The sequence below is a fragment of the Diabrotica virgifera genome, chromosome 7 (assembly GCF_917563875.1).
Source record: "Diabrotica virgifera virgifera chromosome 7, PGI_DIABVI_V3a".
NCBI classification, from domain to species: domain Eukaryota; kingdom Metazoa; phylum Arthropoda; class Insecta; order Coleoptera; family Chrysomelidae; genus Diabrotica; species Diabrotica virgifera.
The window spans coordinates 223062441-223078589 of NC_065449.1; positions in this window are offsets into that span (position 1 = coordinate 223062441).

The following is a 16149-nucleotide window of genomic DNA, read 5'->3' on the forward strand; positions in this document are numbered from 1 at the left end:
CAGTCTAGGTCAAATGTCTCACCTTGAGTACCATCCATGGATTATAAGCTTTCATTTGACACCTCATTTGTCATTCTACCTGGTATAGTGACTGAAGGAGTTATATTCGCGGTCGGACGGACAGACAGCCTATTAGGTCACACCAAGTCGTTCAAATTCTCACCAACTTGTTCACACTTTTTCAAAATTGGTGAAAACAACAAATTATATTTTGTATCGTTGTATCAATATAAGCCAAAAAGAATAATTAGTGAATGTCACGCCACTATAATATATTTTATTATTGGTCTTTCAATGCTAAAATCAGGATAAAAAAGGTATTTTATCCATGGTTTTAATCAATATAATTCTCACCATTACTTTGTGTTGTATTTGCAACCTTTTGTAAATCAAAAATAATTCCACCATATTAAGAATGTCAACAAAAGCCGGCCCTGCATGCAACCTTTCTCTCAGTGCAACTAAAATTTTATTGATACACGCCAGAAATGTGCGAGACTTTTCTCAGTGTACTCGCGTGTACACTTGCCAACTCGATACTAAAATTAAGTACATGCTAACAACAAAAGAATCGCCGTCCGTGTCGGTTCTTGTGAGAGATATGTATTCTTTGGTATTAGATATTGCATAGGTAAATGATATATTCCCATGCTTTGGCTAATATTTGTTTGACTGTGGCAGGTGGACGACAGCAGAGAAACGTTTAAGGCTTCGATTAAGAACATTTGTGAGTATTTTATATTCCTGCACTTTTATTTTATATCCTGCACAAAGTAGAGAACTGTATCCCTACTCCATTTTATCAGACTAAATGTTATAATTTTGGAAAAGGAATAAAAGGAAATAAAGGAAAACTATAGAGGAGAAAGTTTCACTTATATTTGCATCATCAATGAGCAATTGTTCCGTGAAATATTTTTCATCGGAATTGAGCTTAAGCTTAATTTTATTTAACATTCGTGCTATGGTGCTTCTCAGAGTCCTTTCTCAGTGCGACACAAGTGACAGAAAAAAAAGGTACGTCCGTGATACATACACAGTTATAACCTTTATCCCAGTTGTTGGTAGATGACGCTATAATCCAAAGGAAAAAAGATTTAGTTATTTACCCATCATTTAATTATTACTTACATATTAGATGTTATCTATACAACTATAATTTAAAGTTCTTCTCAGTCTTTCAGTGTGCCATTAATGACGTAATATATTATTGTAAGAATGTGGAGAATCATACCATGACATTTTAGGGACACCCCGTTAATCTGACAGTTGTCAGATCGTAATCGTAATTTGGTATAAAAACAAATCAATTGTGTTTATTTTATTTATAAAAAGGTATGTTCTTTGATGTGTATAGTCTTATAAATTGTACAGATTATAGTCGTATACATAATACATAAATAATTTTTTGTTCGATTATAGCGCCATATATCAACAACTAGAATAAGGGCTGGTTGTTCGAAAGCTAATCAACAATAATCACTATCAAATGTTTAATTACTGTCACCAACTGTCAATGTCAACTTTGATTGGTTTGCTGAAAACATAATTGATTATAATTATGAGATTAGTTAATCAATTAACATAACAATTATTAACATAATTGATTAACTAATTTCATAATTGTAATCCATAATTATGTTTTCAGCAACCCAAACAAAGTTGACATTGACAGTTGGTGACAGTAATTAAATATTTGATAATGATCATTTTTGATTAGCGTTCGAACAACCGGCCCTTATGATCAGTTTATTTGGATTTTGTTGATTTCTTTTTGGCAAGTTTTTGCTTGGCAGTTGGCGCGAACTTAGGCGAAGGCAATTAGTTAGGAATATTGGAAGAGCAGTACTCTACTATTACTAGAACTCCGTCTTTTTCGTCAATTTTTGGATTAGTAATGTTGTGATAGAGGAAATGTATAGGTGTTTCTTTCATGGATGTATTATAAATATTTGAAATGGCATTACTAGTGGTTAAAATGACATTCGATGACTGTTCTGACATCTGACAAACTTTTTTTTTATTTAATGAAACTCCAACAGGAATCTTATGATTATTACTACCTGATCATTACTATGATCAATAAGCAAGTTAGTTCTATATACAAAATATTATAAAAAACTTATCTAAGGTCATATTCAACAATATTCCTTAGGTTCTAATACATTACAGTACCACTAGCTAACGTGTACACTTTAGCCGCACTTTGCTCTGCTTTTTCACTTTCACGCACTTGAACTTATGGCACTAACTCGAACGGCTTCGTTCTCTTAAGTCTTCTTATCTGGTTGGCGTTGTCTAGGAGATTGATGGCCTCGACATTCACATGGTTGGAGTGCCTTTGTTCATGACTCTCGGCAAACTTACTTACTGTCTGGATAACCGTATCCATCTGGAGGTCTCGATGAAGATCACAGTTTCTGAAGTACCATGGAGCTTTGACGATGTTCCTTAATACTTTATTCTGATATTGTTGTATAATTTGGATATTACTTTCTTTTGTACAGCCCCATAGCTGTATCCCATATGTCCATATCGGTTTAAGGACTTGCTTATACAATAACAATTTGTTATAAGTAGACAGAGTGGATTTTTTCCCAACAACCAGTACATCTTTCTGAACTTAATTTCTAATTCTTCCTTTTTTTCTTAATATGCGCTTTCCAACGTAGCTTGTAATCTAATGTCATACCCAAATATTTTGCCGTATTTGCATAAGGTATTTGTTTTCTATTTATACTAACTGGGATATGTTGTTCTCTTTTGTTAGTAAAATTGATATGAACAGATTTTGTTTCATTTAATTTGATACGCCATCGCCTGGTCCAGATGTTAATTTGTTCAACAGAATTCTGTAGCATGGTTGCTGCTTCCTCGTGGTTTTGTCCAACTCCTAGGATGCATGTGTCGTCTGCAAATGTCGCAATTGTGTTAGGTTCTAATGATGGAATATAACTGGTATAGAGCAGGTATAGTACTGGCACCAGGACACTTCCTTGTGAAACTCCAGCTTTAATTTCTCTTAATTCTGTCCTCATTTTTAACTCGAAAGTATCTGTCGGATATATATGATTCTAGTAGTTCAGAATATTGTTTTGGTAAGTAGCATCTCAATTTATGATATAATCCGTCATGCCACACTTTCTCAAAAGCCTGCGCTACATCTAGGAAAATTGCAGAACAGACTTTTCCTTCTTCTAAAGCTTTTTCTACTATATTTTATTATAGCTTTCCTTGGAAGTTGCTTTAACACTTCCCCAGTAATCAGATCAAATCCAGGAGCTTTCTTTGGATTTATATTTTCTTTTATTTCCAAATATACTTCTTTTGGAGTTACAGGGCTAATCTCCATTTCATCTTATCAGGGAGCTCCCAGTTAGTTATTTCTTGTTCTTCATGTGCTTAAAGAGTATTTTCTAGGTGATCAGCAAACCTGTTGGCCTTTTGTATATTGCTTCTTGCCCAGCTACCATTAGTATTTCTAATTGGTGGATTCTGTAAGATTGGCCTTTTTAATCGTTTGGTAGCCTTTCATAATGAGTAATCAGTAGCGCTATCATTTGATAGTTCACTTAGGTAGATGCTAACCGATTCGTATTTAATTTTTTGAATTTCTCTTTTTAATTTTTGTGTGGCAATATTTAGTCTAGTTTTGTCAACTGGTGTTCTAGACTGATGCCACTTGCGTCTCAGTTTTCTTTTTTCGGTTATCATTTCTCTGATTTCTTTCGGTTAGTTATTTCCTTTTATTCTTTCGACACTGTTCTTGCTGTTGTTCCAAGCAGCTTGTACATTTTTATTGAGTAGGTTTACTTCTGCCTCTAGTTGATCAACGGTTCTTAATGGAACTGAGAGGTTAATCTTCTCTTCAAGGTCTCTCTGGAAACTTTTCGAGTCAGTATTTTTGTTAACAAGTCCAGGAGGTCTTTCTTTTTTGATAACAGTGTCACTGAGTGTGAGAATAATTGGAGAATGGTCCGACTTCATATCAAATGCCTCTTCTATCTCTATGTGTCTTGTTGAAATATTTCTGATTACAAAGAAGTCGATAAGGTCTGGGATTTTATTTGTGTCAGTAGGCCAGTATGTTGTCTTTCCCGTTGATATTCCGTCGCATTTTATGTATTTCATTGCTTCCAAAAATTCTTTCTTTTTGGTGGTAGTCAGTCGTGATCCCCAATACGTATGTTTTGCATTGAAGTCTCCTTCAAGGATAAATATATTTCCTTGACTGGTGAGGAAATCTACATATTGATTTTTCTTGATGGCATGTCTTGGCGGACAGTAAACCGCTGTGACAATTACCTCATAGTTTTTACATTTAATTGTTACTGATGTGGACTGAAATTCTTGAGTTCTGTATCCCATTTCCTGATAGTGCATAATATTTTCTTTCATTATTACTGCACTCATCTGACAAACTACACTCAAAAAATGATAGCAGAAAGATGGCAGGAAATTATTAACCCAACGAAAGCTCTAGGTTATGATTTAATTAAGGGAGGGGAGCATAAAGCTATCGTAAACTAACCAATCTCATTAATGCCGCTTTTAGATTAAACTATATTAAGAATGTGGAAAGTGTACCTATAAAGAGACATGTTAACCATAGACGAGGCTAGTCATATGCCACCCAATTCATCGGGGTGTAACGCCGATATCAAGGACGCCATTGGTCAACATTCATTTGGAGTGGTCTAGCCATCTTTGTTCGTCATATGAGCGGTATCGCTTAGTAAAAAGAGATCGATAGACCACCGATCAACTGCCGCACGTCACGCTTTTTTGCTCAGTATGCCTTGTTTACGGTTAACATGTCACTTGACAGAATGTATTCAAAACAGGTAAATCAACTACTGAAACAAGAAATATGATTCCGACAAATCAAGCTGGGTCATCATTTTGACAAAATATTATCCAAAAGTCATCATAAGAAAAGGAAGAATGTTGAATTATATTCGTTGGCTTTGCACGGGCCTTCGATAAAGTCTGGCTTAACGCTTTAATCATCATGCATCTTCTTATGTCCACTACTGGACATAGGTCTCTCCCATTTTTTGCCACTCTCCACGGTTCCCGTGCGTCTTGTGTCCATTTATTGGATATTCGTTTAATGTCGTCCATTCAGCGTGTTGGTTCATTTTAAGTCCTTTGTTCTCGCTACGTGACATGCTCAATTCCATTTCAGCTTGGCTATACGTTCGACGACATCAGTGAGACCTGTTCTTTTCCTTAGGTTTTAATTCCTTATTTTGTTTTTTTTTGTCACGCCGAGAATCGATCTTTCCATGCGCCTTTGTACAACTCGCATTTTTAGTGCTGTTGTTTTTGTGAGCGGTGGAGTTTCTGCTCCGTATGTCAATAGAAAGAACGCATTGGTCAAATGTCTTCCGTTTCATTATCGCTTTACTTCAATAGATTTACTTTACATCTGAAAACGAAAATACACAAAGAGTATTTAGAAGTTCTGCAGTTTGACATGACTTTTATCGCTTGATAACGGAGTTGCTTATGTAGCTACCTTAGGAGATGTATTCCAGCAGCTTTTTAACATGGCGATAGACAACGCTTTAAAACAGAGACAACACACCAAGAAGAAGATATAATTGAGTAATATGAAAAAATGAATTGACTATTTATAGAAATGGATCCCGCATACCAAAAAAAAGTTGATTAATAGCAAGCTGAACATTTGTTAATAATTTAACAATGTCTAGTCGGACAAACTTTGATGTATGGGAACACTGGAACAGGGGAAGTTTTAATTGTGGAACAGGTTAAAAATTTGGAACGTCAGACTACGAAAACGTTCCATGTATTTTGTCGGACAGAACTTCCAATTGATTTGTTACCACTTCAATATAATCTTATGCAAAAAATTAGACTGGTGTTTATCACCAACTGGGCATTTTAATAAGTGGAACACGAATGTCAAATCACAGGAATCATGTTGGTTAGTAATAGCAGTCTGATTTTTGCATGAGAGTTTAATGAAAATGTAACAAATCAATTGGATGTTCTGTCCGACAAAGTGCATGGGACGTTTTCGTAATCTGACGCTTCAAATTTTTAAACTGTTCCACATTTAAAACTTCCCCTGTTTAAGTATTTCCGTACATCAAAGTTTGTCCGAATAGACACCGTTAAGCTATTAACAAATTTTCAGCTTGCTATTAACCAAGTTTTTTTGGTACGCGGGATCCAGGTCTATGAAAGAAAACACTGCCCTATCGATTTATAGTAAGTTGTTACTTTAATAGCAAATATTGAGACCGTTCTGGACTCATGGAAGATCCAAAAACTCCAGAACCAAGTAATATCAAACATTGTTGATGCTCCTTGGCACATGGAAAACAGTAACAGTAACCACCATAAGGGCTTTGGAATGAAAATTGTGGCCAGAACAATCAAGAATATCACAGGATGTAACGAGCAACAAATATATAGGTACACCAATATTGAGGCAATTGAGCTCCTTCAAAGTACAATGCTAAGTAGAAGACTGATGAGAACAAAACCGTTTGAATTAGTTTTAGTGAGAAGCAGAGCATAGCACTTGGGCGTGTGTTGATGAATTTATGATAGAATAGTTCACTATTCCGTTAGTGTAGGTAAGAGATGCATATGGTAGTGTTTAACTAACTTTAAGGGTTGAAGGGGTAATAATAATTAAGGCTATATTAATATTATTGCTCCTGAAAATATCCCTGTATATTCATAAAAACCAAAATTTAAAAAAGATTCCGATGATGAAGAACACATATCGTGGGAATACTGCAAAAACTGACCAAGTCAATTTTTATCGATTTTTAGTTTATGTGACCAAGTCACTCCAAAGAACTCACCGAATACCTGAAAAAATTCCCAAGGCAAAATTATAAGGTTTGATGCTGCAACACACATAACATACAAATGTCTATGTCTGGGTATGCGTATCAACAGACTGGAAGAAATGAACATGTTGACTTGGTCACTTTTGCATGAAATATATTTTATTCATGTCAACATTGAACTGCGACAATTGGATATTATGACTTGGTCACTTTTCTATATTTTAGTTTTATCTATACGTTGTATGTTTATTTGTTGAACGATCACGTGTTGGAAAAGTAGATATTAAGTTTATCTTTCGTTTTATCGTATAAAACAGCCATTTTAATATTGTGCAGCATAATTTTTTAGAATCTAGACATTCTTACATGGAAGTAGATTACATGCACAGTGCCATAGAAAATGCTAAAAATAATGTTCCAGTATACACTATGCATGATTAGTTACACATTTTTAGACTGGCCGAAACAAAAAAAAGTGATGCATATAACGTACAGGAGTTAAGGTATAGGTATAATGCGTTTCTTGATATATGTAAATACTCTAGCTGCTAATGTAGGTACTCTTAAAAATAGAACCATTGACGAAAACTGAAATCGTGTTAATTGGCTAAAAATTATATGTATGTGATATGAAGAAGACAAACCGCAATATATTTTTTAAGTACCTATATAGTGATCCAGACTTTCTTATGTTCAATGTAATTGGGCGTACTAAACGAGTTATAAATCTTATAAAAGAAATTCAACTACTATTTTACTCCAAAGAAATTCCTAGTTCTAAACTTAAAAAGCAGGATCCTCTAAAATTGTGTAGACAGGAACAACTCCCTCTGAATTCCATGCTTGAGTATCAGTCAATACCATCAGAGTGGGAAGATGTTGCTCCAGAGCCATCAGTATTGTCCGATTCGGATTCAGATTAATTCTACTAGAGAAACGTTTACGTTTTTGTTATCGTTTTCCAATTTAAAAAATAAAGTAAATGTTTTTATTTGAAACTTCAGCCTTACACTGTAAATACATAAAATTAAAAGTATTTTCTTTGTGATTTATTATTGATAAATAAGCATCTTTTTGTGACCATGATTTAAATTTGAGCAAATTTCTACATCAAAAAGTGACCAAGTCAATTTTTTTTCGAAAATCAAAAAGGTTAATGCGATTTTTAGAGCTACTTAGAATCCACTAACTTCAACCATTTAATACCTGGAAAGAAAAAATACATATCCTTTTAAAATGATTTAAAAAAAATTAAATAAAATTACAGAATATTCAACATCAATTATCTCGAAAGCACGATATTTGACTTGGTCAGTTATTGCAGTATGCCCACGATATTTGTCAAATTATTAATTAAATGAAGAAGAGAGATGTTTCCATATTATTTTCTTTAATAAAAATTAAAAATTACTGACAAAAACGTTAACAATTAATTTTTCTTTTTTTAGTTCCATCATATTTTTAATTACTGGATATTAGTCCTGTCGCCAGGGGGGGTACAACGGCCTCGTTAATTCAGATGGACTTACCCAAGTTTTTTTTATGTATTTTGACCCGTAGAACACGAATTTTTTGGGTAACAGTTGATCCGGATGTCGATAAGATTGTTATAGACCAAGAACTTGAGGAATCAAATAACAGCGATTTTTGGCAAAACAAAACAATATTTTGTATTTTTTGGGTCATTTTAAGCAAAAAATATTTCTACAAGTTTTTTAGTAGGATGCACAGTTTTCGAGATAAACGCGGTTGAACTTTCAAAAAATCGAAAAACTGCAATTTTTAAACCCGAATAACTTTTGATTAAAAAATAAAATAGCAATTCTGCTTAGCGCCTTTGAAAGTTCAAGTCAAATTATGTCGGTTTTGATTATTTGCATTGCTAAAAATTTATTGTGTTATTGTTAAACAAAGCTACAAACAACTAGTGCGTGAGTGATGTTTCTATGATTTCTCATTTAAAATCGAACGAGTAGGTAGAATAGGTACTAGTGCAATCAAGACTATTTCTACGTTACATGCGTTAAAACGCATGTAAAAGCACGGGAAACCCTACGTGTTTATAGCTTTGTTAAACAATAAAAAAATAAATTTTTACCAATGCAAATAATCAAAACCGATATAATTTGACTTAAACTTTCAAATGCGGTAAGCAGACTTGCTATTTTATTTTTTAATCAAAAGTTATTCGGGTTCAAAAATTGCAATTTTTCGATTTTTTTAAAGTTCAACCGCGTTTATCTCGAAAACTGTGCATCCTACGAAAAAACTTGTAGAAATATTTTTTACTTAAAATGGCCCAAAAAATACAAAATATTGTTTTGTTTTGCCAAAAATCGCTGTTATTTGATTCCTCAAGTTCTTGGTCTATAACAATCTTATCGACATCCGGATCAACTGTTACCCAAAAAATTCGTGTTCTACGGGTCAAAATACATAAAAAAAATTTGAGTAAATCCATCTGAATTAACGAGGCCGTTGTACCCCCCCTGGCGACAGGACTATATCCGCCGACTGCTCTGTTAAAGTAGATAACGACCAGACAAATAATTTCGCAAAATTTATCATTTTTTAGAAACACTAAATTAAATTATTGTAGTTCCCGCATTTCTGCCAGATAAGAGAAACCCAGAATTTTTTGTTAGTGGGTGTTATCAAATGAATGAGTGTTACATTGTGATTTGTGATATTATAGTTTTCCTGTCTGTGGAATATTATAAATAGTTCATCAGTTTTAATTTATTACAAAAATCAAAATTATTTCCTTGCTGTTAGTTGCCTTGGTGTGGGTTGCGCTAAGCAAAAATGCAGTTTTGTTTGCAGAGGTAAGCTTGGTTCTTATTTAGCTCTATTACTGCTTATACACATGTATCACCTTTTTAAATATTTGTGTTAATATTTTCTATATTTATTCATCTCACGACTAAAAATATTCTATCAAATTCATTTGGTCAATGCATTTTATTGTTTTCCATGTCGTCTTTTAATTTTCCAATTCGATCCAATGAATTCGACAAAAATATTTTACCATTCATTTTATATTTGGATATTTGCTGGATATGATTTGCCCTTTTAATTTTTCTCTCTCAACCAAAATTGGTTAATATTTTTAAATATGTACTCTAAAGCAACATTTAAAGTAATTGGTTGATATTGTGTCAGCATAAAAAATCTACTTCATTTAAAAGCTTACACTAGTGAGTTTTGCTACTACTCTATCCCAAAAACATATTCTTCTTCTTTTTCTTATTCTCCTTCTTTGGTGTCACATTAGGTGCCCGAAACATTGGAAATTATACTGAGAATTGTTTACGGTTTCAGATAATCGGGATAGTTATTGGTCACCGCATATTCCTGTCCAATCGCGAATTTTTTCTTGGCCTATGCCATCTACTTCCTTTCAATTCTGCTAAAGCTCTTAATTTCACCTTTGATGGTAAGCTAAAATATTCTGTGCCGGTCTCTTCTAATTTAGGTTAGAAATAAGTTGCTTATTGATCACATTATTTGATCAGATTGTAATGTTCTTAAACATCTTACTGGGGTTTAATAAATAAAAAAAATTGTTATATAGATTTCCAAAAAGCTTTTGGCAGAGTTCAACATGGTAAACTTATACATACTTTGAATCACATATAGCTAGATCCCAAGGATAAAAAATCTACACTACAATTAAACAGCGGTCGTACGGATAGAAGATAGTGAGACAAACCAAGTGGAAATTCAAAGAGTAGCCAGACAGGGATGCGTGCTCTCGCTATAATTATTTAAAGTGTACTCCTAACTAATATTTCAAGAAGCACTATGAGAAAGAACTGAAGGTGTATTGATTGGAAGGAGCATCATTAATAACATAAGATTTGCAGACGATATCGCGATCATGGCAGAGAATATAGACGATTTACAAATTCTCCCAGAAATCATTAACAGAGAAAGCAAAAAGATGGGATAACGATTATAAATAAAACCAAATACATGGTGATCTCAAAAAACCCTGCCGACAACATTCATCTGACATTGGAGCGTAAACCGATAGAGAGGGTCGACAATAGGGTGGGCCGAAAAAATTATTTTTTAACCGATCGAAACAGGGTAGGTTTTAAAAGTTGCATTTGGGGTCCTAAAAGAAAACTGCAAAATATTTTTGCTGAAAAAAAAATATCTTCAGTCTGCGCATTTGACTTAAAATTTCAGTTTTTTTGGTAAAAAGTAACTTTTTGGAAATAATTTTGTACACATTAAGAAATGAGATAGAATGACCGGGTAGCGTTATATATGTTTGTTAACACTAATAGAATAACCCCAAACAGTTTCATTTGTCTTATGCAACATCTTCAGTGTGAGCAAGAACCACAAATTTACATGATTTTAAGGTTAAATACAATATTTTTATACCACTTACCTTTTTTAATATGTGAAGTCTAGTTGTTTTGAAAAGTCTACAGTCAGCTTTTTTCTGTACATTTATCGAGGAAAATATATCATCATTTATGCAACTCTTCGCTAGTTCATAATGAACTACCCAGGACTCACCACGAGGAGATGGTTGCTTGTCGAGTCCCACCCGTGCCCTCCCTTCCACCCAACCATGAGAGCACGTTGTTCTTTTTGCTTAGGCTTTGAACTCTTTCTTAGAGTCAAACTCAGGCCATATTGCTCTGTCAAATAGTCTAGTTCTGATTATTTCATCCCTTTTCTTTTCATCGCACACTTGTAGTGCTGATCGTGTGACTTCTTTTACTGCTCTTTCGGCAGCTTGAGTATGTGTCGGTAATTTTCCCAGCACACCTTCTGCAAGAATATCTGACACGACGTCAACCAATATTCTGTTGAAGTCCTCTTCTGATAGATGCATGGTAACAGGGGGCTCAGTTACATCCATAAACTGCCATTCAATTAAATCTACGTATTCTTTGGCAGAAAAATTTATTTTAGGAATTTCAAAAAGTCGAACTCTTTCTCTGTCGTTTTTTCTTCTGGCTTTTAATATTCGTCTGATCGCAAGCTGACGAATGTGTTCCCTGTCATCGGAGAGCATTGCCACAAGCATATTTTCGGGGTGTGCGAAGTATGCATTATTTTGAATGCACTTATGAATCACTTTCTTTTGTTCGTGTGACATATATGATGAAAAGTCCAGCACTTTCCAAAGGTTGCTTCTGTTTGTGATTGCATTTGATAGTAAACCAGCTTGGAGCATAAACTAAGGCAACATATTTGGCTAAATCTTTCAACTGATCTGATGGTGAACTAGATGCAATGTACAATCGGATTACACGATTGGCAGTTGTCACCCACCGTGCATGATTCAACTTTCCAGGACTTCTATCCCCAAATCCTGGTGGTGATTCTCCTTTAGTAACTATTCTGCATATGTCGTATAAATATTTCTGATCCATACTCAAATCTACTTTGTTTAAATCTGGAAGCTGTCGAAAGAGCAGTAAAGAAGTCACACGATCAGTACTACAAGTGTGCGATGAAAAGAAAGGGGATGAAATAATCAGAACTAGACTATTTGACAGATCAATACGGCCTAAGTTTGAGAAAGAGTTCAAAGCCTAAGCAAAAAGAACAACGTGCTCTCATGGTTGGGTGGAAGGGAGGGCACGGGTGGGACTCGACATGCAACCACCTCCTCGTGGTGAGTCCTGGGTAGTTCATTATGAACTAGCGAAGAGTTGCATAAATGATGATATATTTTCCTCGATAAATGTACAGAAAAAAGCTGACTGTAGACTTTTCAAAAAAACTAGACTTCAAATATTAGAAAAGGTAAGTGGTATACAAATATTGTATTTAACCTTAAAATCACGGAAATTATTGGTTCTTGCGCACACTGAAGATGTTGCATAAGACAAACGAAACTGTTTGGGGTTATTCTATTAGTGTTAACAAACATATATAACGCTACCCGGTCATTCTATCTCACTTCTTAATGTGTACAAAATTATTTCCAAAAAGTTACTTTTTACCAAAAAAACTGAAATTTTAAGTCAAATGCGCAGACTGAAGATATTTTTTTTCAGCAAAAATATTTTGCAGTTTTCTTTTAGGACCCCAAATGCAACTTTTAAAACCTACCCCGTTTCGATCGGATAAAAAAATATTTTTTCGGCCCACCCTAGTCGACAAGTATAAATACATCTAAGCAATTATAAACTCACAATTAGATCAAGATAAGGAGATAAAGGTCAGCATACAAATAGCTCGAAAAGGATTTATAAAAGACAAGTCAATCTCTACAAATTAGAAATTCAATATGGCTATTAGATTGAGGTTCGTCGAATGTTACGTTTGGTCGCAATTACTATATGGGGTAGAAGCTTGGACTCTAAAAGCTCAATCCTTAAAAAATTGGTGGCACTCGAAATGTGGCTACATTCTGAAAATTCCTTGGACTGCAAAAGTCTCAAACGAAGAAGTGTTAATACGAATGGGACATGGTAGAGAGCTTATGAACAAAATTTAACCCTTAAGTACTAACATCTTAAAGTAATGGCGTAAACACTAACTAACCGTCTGACAGACGGGTTTAACATTTTAGTGGTAATTTTTGTTTTTGTTAAATATTTTAATGCAAAAAAATATCTCAATGACTTACTGAAAGTATTGATTATCTAAAAAACACAATAATTAATCTACATAGTTTTTATGTACTTATTAAAATAAAAAACATTATAACAAGAATGGAAGGATTGTTTGTGTACCTTTTTACTCCTGAAAAAAAGTGTGATAAAAATGAAACAAATTAAAGAATCTTAATAAAAATTTATAATCAAGTTAAACAAAGAGTAAGAAAAATGAAAATAAAAAGGTTTTTAAAAAATGTCAAAACAAAAAAAAAACTGACAGGTACTATAGTTAGTACAGTGTAGCAATGGTAGTCAGTGACAACATTTTCATCACAAATTGATTCCACTTCGCTTAGGTCGTCTTCTACCTCATCAAACCATTTCAAAAGAGTTTCCTCAGGGTCTTTATTCCCTTATTTGATGATTTTTGACGAACTGGGGCACATTATGTGTAATGACAAACTGGGCACAAACACTAACACCCCGTCTATTAGACGGAAATCACACTTTGAGCCTAAATATCTTTCGAATAACAACCTGCAGCCAATTGCCGAATTCAATACTACTAAAGAACAATCCAACTTGAAAAGTCATAAACGGGTGACCTTCAAAATTTTCTAGAAAGGGAAATATCCCACTTTCGACAAGCGATGCCGTCTCAGAGACGGGGTGTTAGTACTTAAGGGTTAAATAAGAAAACATCGTATCTGGGCCACATACTTCGTAACGATAAATACTCTCTGCTACACGTCATCATGCAAGGAAGAGTAGAGGGGAAAAAGGCTTAAGAAGAAAGAAGAAATATTGGCTGGGGAATATCGCGAATTGGACTAACCTCAGTGTTGATCAGATATTTCACGTTGCAAAAGACAGAGAAGCGTTTAAAGCAGGGGTGCGCAAAGTGCGGCCCTTTAGAAATTTTTTTGCGGCCCTCCGAAAAAATCAATTATTTTCATTTAAAGATTTCTTTTAATTATTGCCATTATTAATAGTTATATAGATAATGCAGCTATTAATTAACACTTTCGCAGCGGGTCATTTTACGCAAATTTTCCCGTAATTAACCCGTAACCACCTAGTAAGTGTAACAACTGACGGAGCACCAAATTTAAGAGGAGCAAATATTGTAATGTTAAGAAAATTTAACGATTAAGTACGTTTATGAGCAATTTCCAGAACATGATTTATTACTTTTTCATTGCATAATCCATCAGCAGGTATTGTTCGAAAATGTTTTGCAAGTAGACAACCTGATTTCAATTACAACTAATATTGTTAATTTTATTCGTTCAAGAGGATTCAATCATCGTGCATTCATAGCATATTTGGAAGAGTTACGGCCGATTTCATAATGAAGTTAAAGGAGGCTTTAAATTTAAAGTTGCCTTTAACTTGAGATTTTCATTTCATAATCAAGTTAAAGGGCCCTTTTTATCAAAAGCCCTCTTTAACTTTAAAGTGCAGATTTCGGACCTTTAAGTTGCTAAAGTCTCCTTTAAAGGATACATAACCTATTTTGTTGAGATGAAAACACAGTTGTTTTTGTATTTAACTTTTAAGGTTAACATAACAGTCAATAATAATTATTATATTATTACTAGGATTAATTAATTGTACTTTAAAAGTACAATTATGTATAATTTTGAAACGTCTAGTTCAAGAAATTTATTGTATTCAGAAGACCAAAAATTAACCAGAACAGATAACAAACTGTTTTGAACAATAATAATAATATGATGATCTGGATTTTTATCAAAGATTTAGGTTGAAAACACACAGTTTTGTGTGCCTTCTTAAATATAAAACCAAATAACCTTGCCTACTATTAGGTAAGTGACTAAAAATTTGTTGATGTAAGTAAAAACAATGCTCTTAATTTATTTTAGTGGTGGATGCCATGCATTACTCCCATGCAACAAATTCTGTTGGATTTTATGCATCAGGAAGTATGCAATTAAAAGTAGCTGATTTTACGGCAGTGTCCAGAGGTTCAGCAAGTAGAATTATAAAAATATTATCCTTTACAATTGCAAGAATCATCAAGAGATGGAAAGCTATTGAATATTTTTACAAGATTGCTGTATTCCCTAGAATAATGAGTGCAATGGGTTATACTTTAATTAAAATACATTCTGCAGGTGTCCAGGATGCAGAAATTTTCAGGTCCAGAAAATCATGGTTTGCATTGAATGTTCAGTTAGTGATGCAAAATTTAAAATTAGAGATATTGTTGTACTGTGGTCATCAAATACGACATAGGCTGAAGCATAATTCAGGGGCTTAGAATCACACATATGTAGCTACATTTTGTTTTATTTTCGTCTACAGAAATATTAGAGTTACGGTAACTGAACGTTATAATATGTAGGTACCTAGCCTAGGTATGCATGTCCAAATCAGAACTAAAGCAGGTGGACATATCTTCATGTGAATCTTAAATAAGCAGTTTAATGTAGTTATGTTTGTTTGACCCTAACCCCCTGAATTTTGAAAGTGGTATCTTTGGCCATTACATATTGGTTGGTGACAGTGACGAACAAGGAATATAGTAGAACAGCAATATGGGTTGTGGAAATGAAGATTTCCTATACTCCGCTTAGGAATGAGACTACAATTAGAAAACATGACTGTGCTTGTTGCAACTAGAGTGCTTCATAATATTGCCATTGATATGGATGACAATTTTCCTGTGAATAAAACTAAAGATGAAGCAAGCAATGAATAATTACAACAGATAAAAA